Source organism: Oenanthe melanoleuca, chromosome 6 (genome assembly GCF_029582105.1).
Source record: "Oenanthe melanoleuca isolate GR-GAL-2019-014 chromosome 6, OMel1.0, whole genome shotgun sequence".
NCBI classification, from domain to species: domain Eukaryota; kingdom Metazoa; phylum Chordata; class Aves; order Passeriformes; family Muscicapidae; genus Oenanthe; species Oenanthe melanoleuca.
Genome location: NC_079340.1, coordinates 5,967,425 through 5,978,725, shown reverse-complemented (window position 1 = coordinate 5,978,725; position 11,301 = coordinate 5,967,425). Strand labels below are relative to the sequence as shown.

The window sequence follows — 11,301 nt, the reverse complement described above, 5'->3', positions numbered from 1 at the left end:
TTGCACTGCAAGCAGGTAAAAGTTGGCTTGAGTTTTTCATAAAATCATGGAAAAAAGTATATACAACAAATTCTGAGTTCATTAAAGTGTTACGAAAGAGGAAGAGGCTCTTCTGAGCTGAGAGGGAGACAGGATGAGAGATACTCCGCTTCCTAGAGAAGTCACTTTCAAAAATAAATGTGACAGGTTGGAGGAATTTAGTGTGTGCTGGGGTGAGATGAGGGAAAGCCAGAGTCACACATAAGGCAGCAGTGAAAGGATGGGGGCCTAATTACTGCCTGCTGTTTCTTAAGGGCTTTGACCTACAAAATGTCAGCATAGATCCAGCCTGACACATTCAGTCCTTAAATCACACTTTACACACATGTTTTGCAGCCTAATTACTAATTTCAAAGTAGTAGACTTTAGCACTAGAGCTTTCAAGAAATTCTGCAAACACCGTTCATAGGATTTGTTCAAGCCATGCATATTTGCCTTACAGTGGGAACCTGTGCTCGTGAAGGCTTGTCAGCCGTAAGGGATTTCTGTGTGCTCCCAGTCCTTGCTGTCTCCTGTCTCCGCTCAGTGACTGATGACAGCTAGCTGGGTGCCAGCAGTTCTGCTGGACTCTCACCCCACGAACTGTCAGCTGGTTCCCACAGCAGTGCTTTCCTTTACAGAACTTTGATGATGTTTTTTGTCTGCTCCCCTACCCTAATTCCCTCCTTCTTTCTTCCAACTCAGTACCTTTAACATGAGAGAAGGCTCATGAAGCAGGTGTGTTCCCTGAACCTCAGCCTTCTCTTAAGTCAGTGCATTGCACCAGAGACACTTGCAAAATGCTTTCTGTGGGAGCCTGTGGGCAGCTGTGGCGCTAGGGTAGCACATTCCCACTTGTTCTGCCAGCTTTGCGCTGCCCGATTGACAAGTCTGCCTGTTGCCATTCGTGCTTCTCATCCTGTTGGCAAACAGCTAGCGGACTGACTAAAGGTCAGAGGGGTGTTCTTCTGAGAGGACATCTGAAGCCTCTCAGCTGGAGAACAAGGGTAACCTTGGCTGAGTGTCCTACACTTCAGAAATATTTTCACAAAAAATGTTGCACACATGGTACTTGGCCTTTCTTGAGGTACAGCTCAGGTAGATCTCACAGGCCTCTGCTCCTGAAGGAATTTATCTCGCGCCAGTCAGCACTGAGTGGAGTACTTTTGTAAGAGAGGGGAAACTGAATATTGGTCATATGAACACACACGCATGCTCAGGTGTGCACACTAGGAGGCGGCCAAGAAAACACATAAAAGAAGGTTGGTTTTGTTTTGATTTTACTCTACATTAATATTCTATCACTATTAGAGTGAAACTCCAAAAGAAACTTTTCAAAATAAAGCTACCAACAAACTAGTCCGGGAATTGTATATACACCTTTCCCTGAAAATCACTTCTGGCATCACAGAACATATTCATCTATAGAAAATTTCTAGAAAATTCTCCTTCTTGCAGAAAATAGTAGGGTCTGAAGATACATTTTTAAATTTTCATGAGAAAGGAAAAAAGCAGGCAGGAAAACTGGAGTATTATATCATGAACCAGCATCACTCCAAATCCACAGTTTGCGCAAAGAAACGCATCCAGAAGAGAGCCTGAAATTGTTTCTCTGTCAGCCTGCCTTGCCTACCAACCCTTCTGAGATCCAGGCTATAGAGGTAACCTCCTAAGCATGGCATGGTTTAATTATCCCACTCTCTCAAGCTTTGTGCAGGCACCTGTTTAGGAGGAGCACGTGAAATCATCAGTTTTGCATGCTGACAGGGTTTACCATGATGTTCATGCCAAACTATGCTGGGGCCACCCCCAGGCAGAAGTTCTTTGTGGGGATTAGCCTGACGAGCCAAGGGATGGATTAGGCCCAAAGCCTGGCAATGGCAGGCAAAGCAAATTGGATTTATGGGAGCTGAACCCATTTCTGTGACAAGAACTATGTCTCTCCTGTGGCTGCCTGCATGGCTGTGCCCTTCACAAGCCTGCCTAGGTTCCCCACCAACCTAAGAAGACTTGGGGTAATGGATGGCATGGGGGTAGGCTGAAAAACTTTTACACACAGCAGCTTTAAAACAGAGCCTAAAAGGCAGAGAGGGCCCATCTCACAGGACAGTTTTTGAGCACACACAAGCTCATCCTATCATTCTCTGGTCCCCCAGAGGCCAAGGAGTATTTCAGCCATGCTGGGAGCCGACTGGTTCAGTGGTGGAGCAGAGGGAGACTTCTCTGCCAGGAAACACCTTGCCAACATACTTACTAAGGGCATTAAAAATTTTATTCATTAGGAAATAATGAAATTAAAAGAATAATCACAACTAAATGAAGGAGCCGTAACTCCATTGTCAGTTAATTTAATTGCCACAGTGAGTACATTGAGCTGTCGGTGACAAGTTTTATTGTAGTCTCTTTCTAAAGAAAATGTTGCCAAACATTATCCAGATTTCATCCGTAGACTCCCCTCCAAGGGAGCAGCTGAGTGCAAAAAGCAGAAGACAAAATCCTGAGTCCAAATGAACAAGGAGCATTTGCCAGGGAAGAGGCATAAGTTTAAGTTTCCAGAAGCATAGGCAGGGAGAATGGAAATAAAGACGCAACTGAGGCAGTTGAAACAGACATGGCCTGTGCTAAAGAAAGAACCAGGACAGCAATATAGTTTCTATTCTCCATTATTCTTTTTGTGGTCTTCAGGAAGTTTTTAGTTTTGCTAACCACTTTTTAATGAGGAAATGAAGGTGCCCTTCCCACCTCAATACCACATAGTATCACCCCCTTTGTTTTCTAGGGTTATATTGGGGACAGGGTTTATACTCCTTTGATGTATGTAGATGAAAACCCACACCACGGACACCCATCTCCGTGGATTTCAGGATTGGTGCTGTGAATCTGAGTATGTGATGTCAAAAGTCAGTTCACTTCCTGAGCAAAATGTAAATAAAACACTTTCAACTGTGTACACACTCAAGGTGTCCAGAAGACAATATATATGAGTCAGCTTTGATGTCAGTTTGCAGAGGGCAGAACCGATTCTCTGCATGGAAGAAAATCTGGCATAGTTATAAAAGCTGGTGTGAGTCCAGGATAAGACCGGCAAATGACCCTTCCTGAAAATTCGGGGTTTAGGCAAAAGCAGTTTTTCAAGAGGTAAGCTGGCACATGTATCCAGACTGAGCCTTTTTGCCACTAGGTGGTGATGGCTGACAATGAATGGGTGTGGGATGCTCTCCGCCCCTCTCTCGCCCCACCGGGGCCGCTCGCACCCTGCCACTATTCCCGTCCCACTCGGCGGCAGTGTGTGTTCTGCTAGTTAGTGGACAGGCTGTTCCATCTAACCGCAGCCTAAAGAACACTTTAATTAGAGGACTTGACTAAATACATGGAACACATGGAAGCGTTCACTGGCAATGGTGAACGAAGAGGAGACCAAGAAATGACAGTGCTACAGGTAGTCACTTGAAACGGGATGCTAGCAACAAAGTATCACTAGCCGAGCCAATTTCAAAATCACACTAACTGATCAAAAATTGTTTTTCTGACAGAGCTAAATCTGCACAATATCGACCCCAGTTCCCTGGCAAAAAGCAGAGTTTTCGGAACGGTGGCTGAAGGCGGAGGTGCCGGGCAGGCTGTAAAGTGCAAGGATTGCAGCACACGGAGATGTGCTTGCTGCCAGAAGAGGCCAAGCACACCTCGCCAGCGCTGTGCCAGTGGCACCGGGCAGCTGCTGCCCACTCACAAGCCCCTTGGGCTGCGGGACACTCACGCCGCCACCGTGATGCAGGGCCGTACCCTACACCATGCCACAGACGCCCCATCGACCCTTCCACAGCCCATTCCCCCTCCCCGAGTTTAGCGGCTACTACCCTTCCTGTTAAGAACATGATATTCTGCTTCTTCGTCGCCCTAATTAAGGGGCTTTATTCTTATTATAGAAATTAAGTGCACTTGAAACAAAACAGCAATTTTCTGTTATAAAATGATGACTTTCTGAAAGACGTAAGAGGATGAACGCGCTCAGCAGCAGCTAATGACTGCGTCCAAAAGGTCCTTTGTTTTCACTGTGCACCAATCTGCTTCTTGCTGCTCTGCCATGGCCCACCTGTTAGAATCTACTGAGGACCATTCCAGCCAGTCCAGGTACCCCTGAAAATGGGGCTCACAAGGACCCACCCCCTCCACAGGGAGACAGCTTCATCCCGCAGCCTACCCTGCAGCAAGGAGCTTTGCTGCCAAGGCAGAAAGCCATGGGAAAAGGAAGGGAGAGGGAGCGCATACAGATCACACACAGGTGAGAACTACGGCAGGGGATGTTCCCTGCAGTCCCATGCCTGGTGGTCCCCAGGGATAAAATATGACCAAATTTATGGCAAAGCTTGCCTAGGAGAGGTATTAATGCTGAATTCAAGGTACCCGTGATACCTTTCACTATTACACTGATCAGTTCAATATGTAAAAGCCTGCCAATCAACTATCTCGTGCCCTGAGGAAGGTCTTGGGGGGCTTTATGGTTGCAAATATATACTATAAGGGTATTTTTTTTCCTAAACAACGTTAGAGGACTGAAACAAAAAAGTTTTACTTCATCTGGCATAGGTCCTCTTTCCAGAAGATGACTCCAGAAATTACTCCAATTCTTTCTTGGATTGTTTCAAGAGCAATCCTGCCTTTCTGCACCTCAACCACCAGTGCCCAAGGAGGAAGGCAGGCCTGCCTGGCTGAAGTCACCAGTCACCCATGAGCAGTTGGTACAAAAGCAGTATTTGCTCCTCTCAGAGCAATCCACAAGCAGAAATTTGTTTTTATGGAACATCAGTCATTTTAGATAACAACAAATTGGTACAAATCCCATATTCACATTAATTACCAGCTTTGAATAGTTGACCCACTTTATAGCTAATCTTGGCACAAAATCTTGACTCTGAAATTTGAGGCAGATAGCTTTCAGTTCAGTCAGCTTGGAAAGAAAGAAGTGCAAAATATGTTCATAGAGGGCTCAGAATGAGGGTTTCTTTTCACTTGTAATGAAACTGTCTTGATCATCTCAATATAGGGACTAAAAAGCTTCTTCAAGTGTCCTCTTAAGATTATCTGCATTAGGTTTCCATTGAAAATAAATTCTAGGGTGACAAACACAGCTCAAACCTGTAATTTGAGTACTGTCTTATGGTCGTAGCAAAGGCTGCTCCCCCTGTATACTGGTTTTGCACAGTCTGGTTTTTGATAGCAGGAGGGCAAAAAGATGACTCCTGTGAGAAGCTGCTAGAAGCTTCCACCATGTCCAGCAAAGTCAGTCATTGATGGGTCTAAAGATGGACATGCTGCTGGCCAAAACTGGGCTTGCTCCTAGTCAGAGAAGAGGAGGAGGTGAGAACACGTGAGGGAAACAACACAGAGACACCAAGGTCAGTGGAGAAGGAGGGGGAGGAGGTGCTCCAGGCACTGGTGCTGAGATTCTTCTGCAGTCCGTGGTGATGACCATGGTGAAGTAGATTGTCTCCCTGCAGCTCATAGGGATCCATGGACAATGCAGAGATCCACTCACAGCCCGTGGGGGAGGTTTGAAAGCAAACCAGTGGGAGATCTCAAGTCAGAACTACACTTTAATAGGAAAATTAAAATAAAAATGCAGTAGGACAAAACCACTGACAGTTGGAATACAACCATCAGTCAGGGTGTTGGTAGCAGTCTGATTAAATGGTGGCTGCAGTCTTCTTGGAGTGACAGATGTGATTCTGTTGAAGCAGTGCTCCTGTAGAAAGGTGTAGTTTTCCTCTGAAGGTCCAGTGGTGGTGTAGAAGGGTCTGGTCTTCTTCTGGGAATCTAGAGGAAAAAGGCTGCTATATCAGATTATATTTAGGTAGGAATGCTTGGGTCCTCCTCCTGGGTGGAGTATCTCACAATGGGATGATGTAATTTTATCAGCCATGCAGTGGGGCTCAATGGACCATTAACAGAAGATATCTCTCTGGAAGGAGGATGGGTCGTAGAAGAGATAAAGATGACTGCCCCACAGGTTTTAACAGCTGGCTCATTAACAGAAGATATCTCTCTGGAGTTATGAGGGATAGGTTATGGAAGAGATGAAGAACACCTGGTTTTAACAGATGGTAATAGAATACATACTTTTGGTTACATCTTGTATTGCATCCTAACACACTATGCAGGAGCGGGTGGAGGCCTGGCGGAGGCTGTGATCCAGTGGAAGACCCGGTGGAGAGATGGCTCTTGCTTCCAGACTGGAGCAGCCTGTCCCTGGAGGACTGTACCCCATGGAAGGGTGACCCATTCCACAGCAGTGTTGGGAGGACTGTCTGCCCGTGGGAGGGACTCACCTTGCAGCAGGTGCAGTAGGGCTGCTGCTCGTGAGGGTGGATCCACACTGGGGAAGTTCACAGAGGACTGTTTCCCATGGATTGATCCCGTGGTCTCACAGGGGAAAGACTCCTCTCCCAAAGTAGTGAAGAAAATCTCAGGGATGAACTGGCCAAAACCCCCATGCCCCGTCTCCCTGCACTATTGGTGGAAAGGAGGGATGGGCTTGGGGGGAAAAGGTGTTTTAAGGGCTTATTTTACTTTTCATTATGTTCCTCTGGTTCTATTAGTAATAAATTTGCCTTAAGTGTTAAATGTTTTGCCCTTGAAATGTTTTCTCCCAGTCCTTATTTGACTCATAAAATGTTAGCTTTTTTTCATTCCTCTGCCCAGCTGTGGCAGAGGAGGGTTGAGCGATTGATTCTCGTGTATGTCTGGCATTGAGCCAGCATCAAACCACCAGACTCTGCTACTATACACCCAACCCAGTATTTCAGAGCTCCGTGAAGGGACTGCTTTACCAGTTGTATGGGGCAGCGCACACATTTCTGCATTTTGCATTTTAGTAGAAAGGGTAACCACTTCATGCCTGGATATAACTACTTCTATATTCATGAACTAGTGGATGGTATCCCTGCCCATGGCAAGGGAGTAGGAACTAGATGATCTCTAAGGTCTCTTACAACCAAAATCATTCTACAATTTATACTTCTTGTGCCTAAAACACCAAAGTGTTTCTCATGTGAATTAACCTGCCAAATCTCTAGGACCACAAGCCCTTGCTGTTTAACAAGCCTCTGCAGCTATTGCAGGGTCGTATGGGCTGTCCTACACCTTCAAGGAGCCACAGCAAACCTATTGATGACTTCACATTGTAGAATTTGTAACTGGAGCCATAAGTGTTTGACGTTTAAATACATGATTTCTTAATGAAAGTATGGGCTAGTGGGAAAGTTAAGCCATATTTTAGGGATGTTACAAACTAATCAGAACACTAGATCTGTATCACAAATTGGCCAAAAATTTAGCTGAGCATCTGAACATAGTCTAAACCAACACCAGATCGCACTAGAAAATAAAACTCAGTCTTCCAGAGACCAAAATCTAGTCCATCACCCAATCCTTTTCCAAAAGGATACCAAGATCCATCATTGTGTCTTCCCTTCTCACCTCTAACTTCAAAGAAACATGCCATACAGTAGCAAGCTGTTAGCAAACTTCTACTTTCTCTCTTGTGCTGAGGATTCAGTTCAAACCCCAATGCAAACTTTTAATCAGCAACAACACCCATGCAATATGTAGAAAATCTTTTCTTCTTAATAACACATAGAAAGAGGACTGAGAGCAAAGCCATAGATTCACTATAATAGAACAGCATGTCTGTTTTACAAGTGTAAAATTTCTGGTTGGTAAAGATTTGAGGTGATATAATATAAGCAGACAACTCCCAGGTAACCAGAAAGGAGAACTACACACAAAAGGTAGGTCTAATATTCAGAATACCTGCACACATTAACAATGTAATCCTGTCACTAATCATAGCCTGTAATGAACTGTGGCAATAGGGTTCTTGGAAATTGGATGGACTCACATAGCTTGTTATTTTAAATAAATACCATAATTGGTATGAAATCCCAGCAACTAAAGTATGAAAAACAGTATGAACTACCAGTATTTTATGGGACAGAAAGAATTATCCATAGCTTTCCAAAGGCTAGTTTGGCTTTCATATACTTATATTTGAATTTTACGTAATCTTGCCTCCAACTCTTTGTAAAATATAGAGGTTTTGTTAGTAGTGTTTCAGCTAACTGCAGGTATTCTAGGCTTAGCTTGTGTAGAATGGAAAGAAATACTAGCCTTTTGCTTAAAAGGAGAGAAAAAGTAGATTTTTATATTTATATTGATAAAAGGAGAACAAGGTGAGGAAGCATGCATAAGCAACTGCATTATGAAAATCTTAATATCAGATTCTAGAGAAGAGAATTGCAGATATTTCTCTTCTTATGAGAGACCCAGTTCTGATCTAGCAGGGAAAATTCAGGTGATCTCATCCACAAAGCCCCAAGGAGGCTCTGCAGGAGCTACTCCTGCACACAGGCAAGCCAATATCTTACAGATGTGCTGCTTACAGAGCCACAGTATTTCAAGAGGTGTAAGAAGACTCCTGTGTTATGGCAGTGTCCCTACTGCTTCTCCTGACTTCACACCTGATGTGGAGTTAAATCTCCGGTGCTCCGGCACCATCTCCGTCGGGTTGTCTTCTTAAGTGAGCAAAGCAGCTAATAGTTGCTATAAAGTTTTTATTGTAGAAGCACATTCGTTTTAAAAGCAAAGTCAGATGTTAAAGTCCATGCTAAGTTTTGGTATAAAGTCCAAAGAGAAGCAGAAGCTCCTCCCAGAGGGCCTGGTGGGGCCGATGTTGCTGGGCAACTCCTGTGAGCAAAGCAAAGGAAAAGCAAATGGCAAAAGCAATGGCAAAAAGCAATGGCTCTCTCCAATAAGTGCTTTTATATAGAAACTTCCCAACAAGCTAAGACACAAACTCAGACTACTACTCTTTAACCTATTAGAATTCTAGTTTCTTAACACGCCAGGTTACGTATCAACTACAACATATGGTCTATCTTGTTCTATCTGAAAAATGTAAGCAATATTCTTCCTACAGTTCTATTATGTCTAAAACTATGTTCCTGGAGCCTCCATGGAAAACACTAGTATCTAAGACTGTTTTTCAACCTTCACTAGAACTTACACTTCTACTCTGGCATCTGAGACCTTTTACTCACTAAAAACACTTAAAGCTCATTCTAAAACTTACTTACTTACTTACTCATTCTACAACTTAAACTTGCACCTCTAATTTACATGTGAGTGGCTTAACATGCTTCAATCCATCCAATCCATTCAATCCCTGCACTCTAATTTCTCTCTGAAGAATTCAGAGACTCCTGGCTCACTAACTCCAACACCTGATGCCTCAAAGGAGAAGCTGGAAGTGTCAGGAAACCTGGCTCCTGCCACTTGCCCTCTCTGACAGGTCATCACCATTCTCGGTTTCACTTCCCCCACTCATGAAAGTAGAATAACAATTTCTCCTTTGAACACTTTCAGCCCTTTTGATGGCAGTTGCTATAATTATATTATCATTGCAGGATATTAGATAAGCTTCATTATTTGTGGAGTGGAGTGTCCAGATGATCAATTTGTCCATTGTACAGACAAACTGAGATATTGAGATGTTAGCACAGTAAATTGCCATAAGAATGGTAAAAGTAGATTATTTGCTGTCATTTTCCTCTCTTAGCAGCTACCAAATGCTCACAGGAGTTCAGAAGGCCCATCCTAAGAGCTGCCTTAAATGTTGTGTGCTCACTCATCTTAAAGAAATTTATGATCCTTCTCTCTTGAACACTGTATGTATTTTCAACTTCTAAATCTGACACCAACTCCACTGCTTTGCAAAGACCTGCCAGCAGCTGGCAGTGAGCTAGCTGCTTCCACTGCCAAAGAGGATTAATGCCGAAAAATGCTGACTGGAGGTAGAAAACATAATTCTATTTCTAGACATACTAGTATAAAACCAGACCAAGTAATGTTGTCTATAAAAGATGGGCACAATGGCATAAAAGGATTGCAGTTGGAGACTATCAGGCTCAGAGGAACTGATGGCATATTTTTTTTTTAAGAACACACATGTTCAGGAACTAATAGAAATGTTAAATTTCCTGTAAAGATTTCCAATGTAAAAGTGACACTACTTCAAGTAATCCTAGCTCATGCAAATAATGTAAGTAGGACACATTTAAATTTGTTTGATAGTTACTCAAAAAAATTATTTACAATCTGTAAGGTGATATGCCCTTAAGCATTATGGTAGCATGTGATTTCATTAGCAGCAAAACAGGCAAAATACGTTGCCAGCCAAAATCCCTTTTTCCCCCTGCCAACAAAGGTTATCCAACCTCTTGTACTAGAGTAGTTGCAGTAGGAAAAGGCCTCTAAGGGGTTTGCTTGGATTTTGCTTGTTCCTTTTGTTTACACAGAACAGGAGACATTTCCCGGTCTACTGTGTATCATTTGTCTTTAGGCAACCAGAACTCAGCTGGACAAACTCTTCCAAAGAGTGAGGAGGGCCAGGAGGACTCAGACAGCTGCAGCATTCCCAGGGGTCTGAACAGGTCACCCCAGTTCCCCTGGCATGTTTAAGCACAGAGCATCATCCTGACCCATGCAAGTATCTCCATTACACAGAGTGGCTGCACTGTGAGAGCAGGAATGTGGCTGAGATGACCATTTCAGAGGCAGCAGCTGATGGGGTCAGCATCTAGAATCATCAGGACCACATTGTCCTGCCGCAGAGGCAGTGATGGTCAGAGCACCAAACCTCCCCAGAGAAGCATCCTTAAAAGGACGCCCTGGTGGCACAGGCACATCTGCTGAGTGATTTCAGCTCAGTTGTGAGCTGCTGCTACAGGCAGCACTGAAGAAAAGGACACGAGCCTTCATACCGGGTTCCACAGAGATCTTTATTCTTCTTCCATAAAGGGGCCCAGAGACAAAAACTGGCCAAAAATGTCTGATGGAGCAGGGTTTATACAGGGAAAGCAGGGGGCTGGGTAGAGCAACAGGGCCAATGATCTGAGGGTTCAGGGACGGAACAAAGTGAGAGGGCTAATGGCACACAAACTATCTACACACAACTGAACAGCATTGTGGAAGAGATTTTCTCTTTGCCATAAACTGAAGAGGAGCCTGCCTAAGAGATACCTCTTTGGAGGAGAGCTGTAAGTTCTTCATCTTCAGGGCTTTCTCTCCAGGGAAGAGCCATGGCCTCCAGTGGGCCCTGTGCCTCCACATTCTCCTTTAGCTTTTTTCTGAAGCTTTTCAAGGAAAACACTGCTTTTTGAATTTACCGAGATTTAAGTGCCTTTCCTTCAACTGCTCCAAGATAAGAACTTGTCTTCAAGTGCCTTG

At 44.1% G+C, this 11,301-nt stretch overlaps 1 long non-coding RNA gene across 1 annotated transcript in view; it reads right to left on the bottom strand.

Annotated features, from left to right (window-relative positions):
• Nucleotides 1-5,594: 5,594 nt before the first annotated feature.
• LOC130254773 (uncharacterized) overlaps nt 5,595-11,301 on the bottom strand; it is a 60,682-nt gene continuing 54,975 nt past the window's right edge. Inside the window, exon 3 of the long non-coding RNA XR_008840821.1 lies at nt 5,595-5,832. This is a non-coding gene — a long non-coding RNA (uncharacterized LOC130254773). The remainder of the gene's footprint in view (nt 5,833-11,301) is intronic.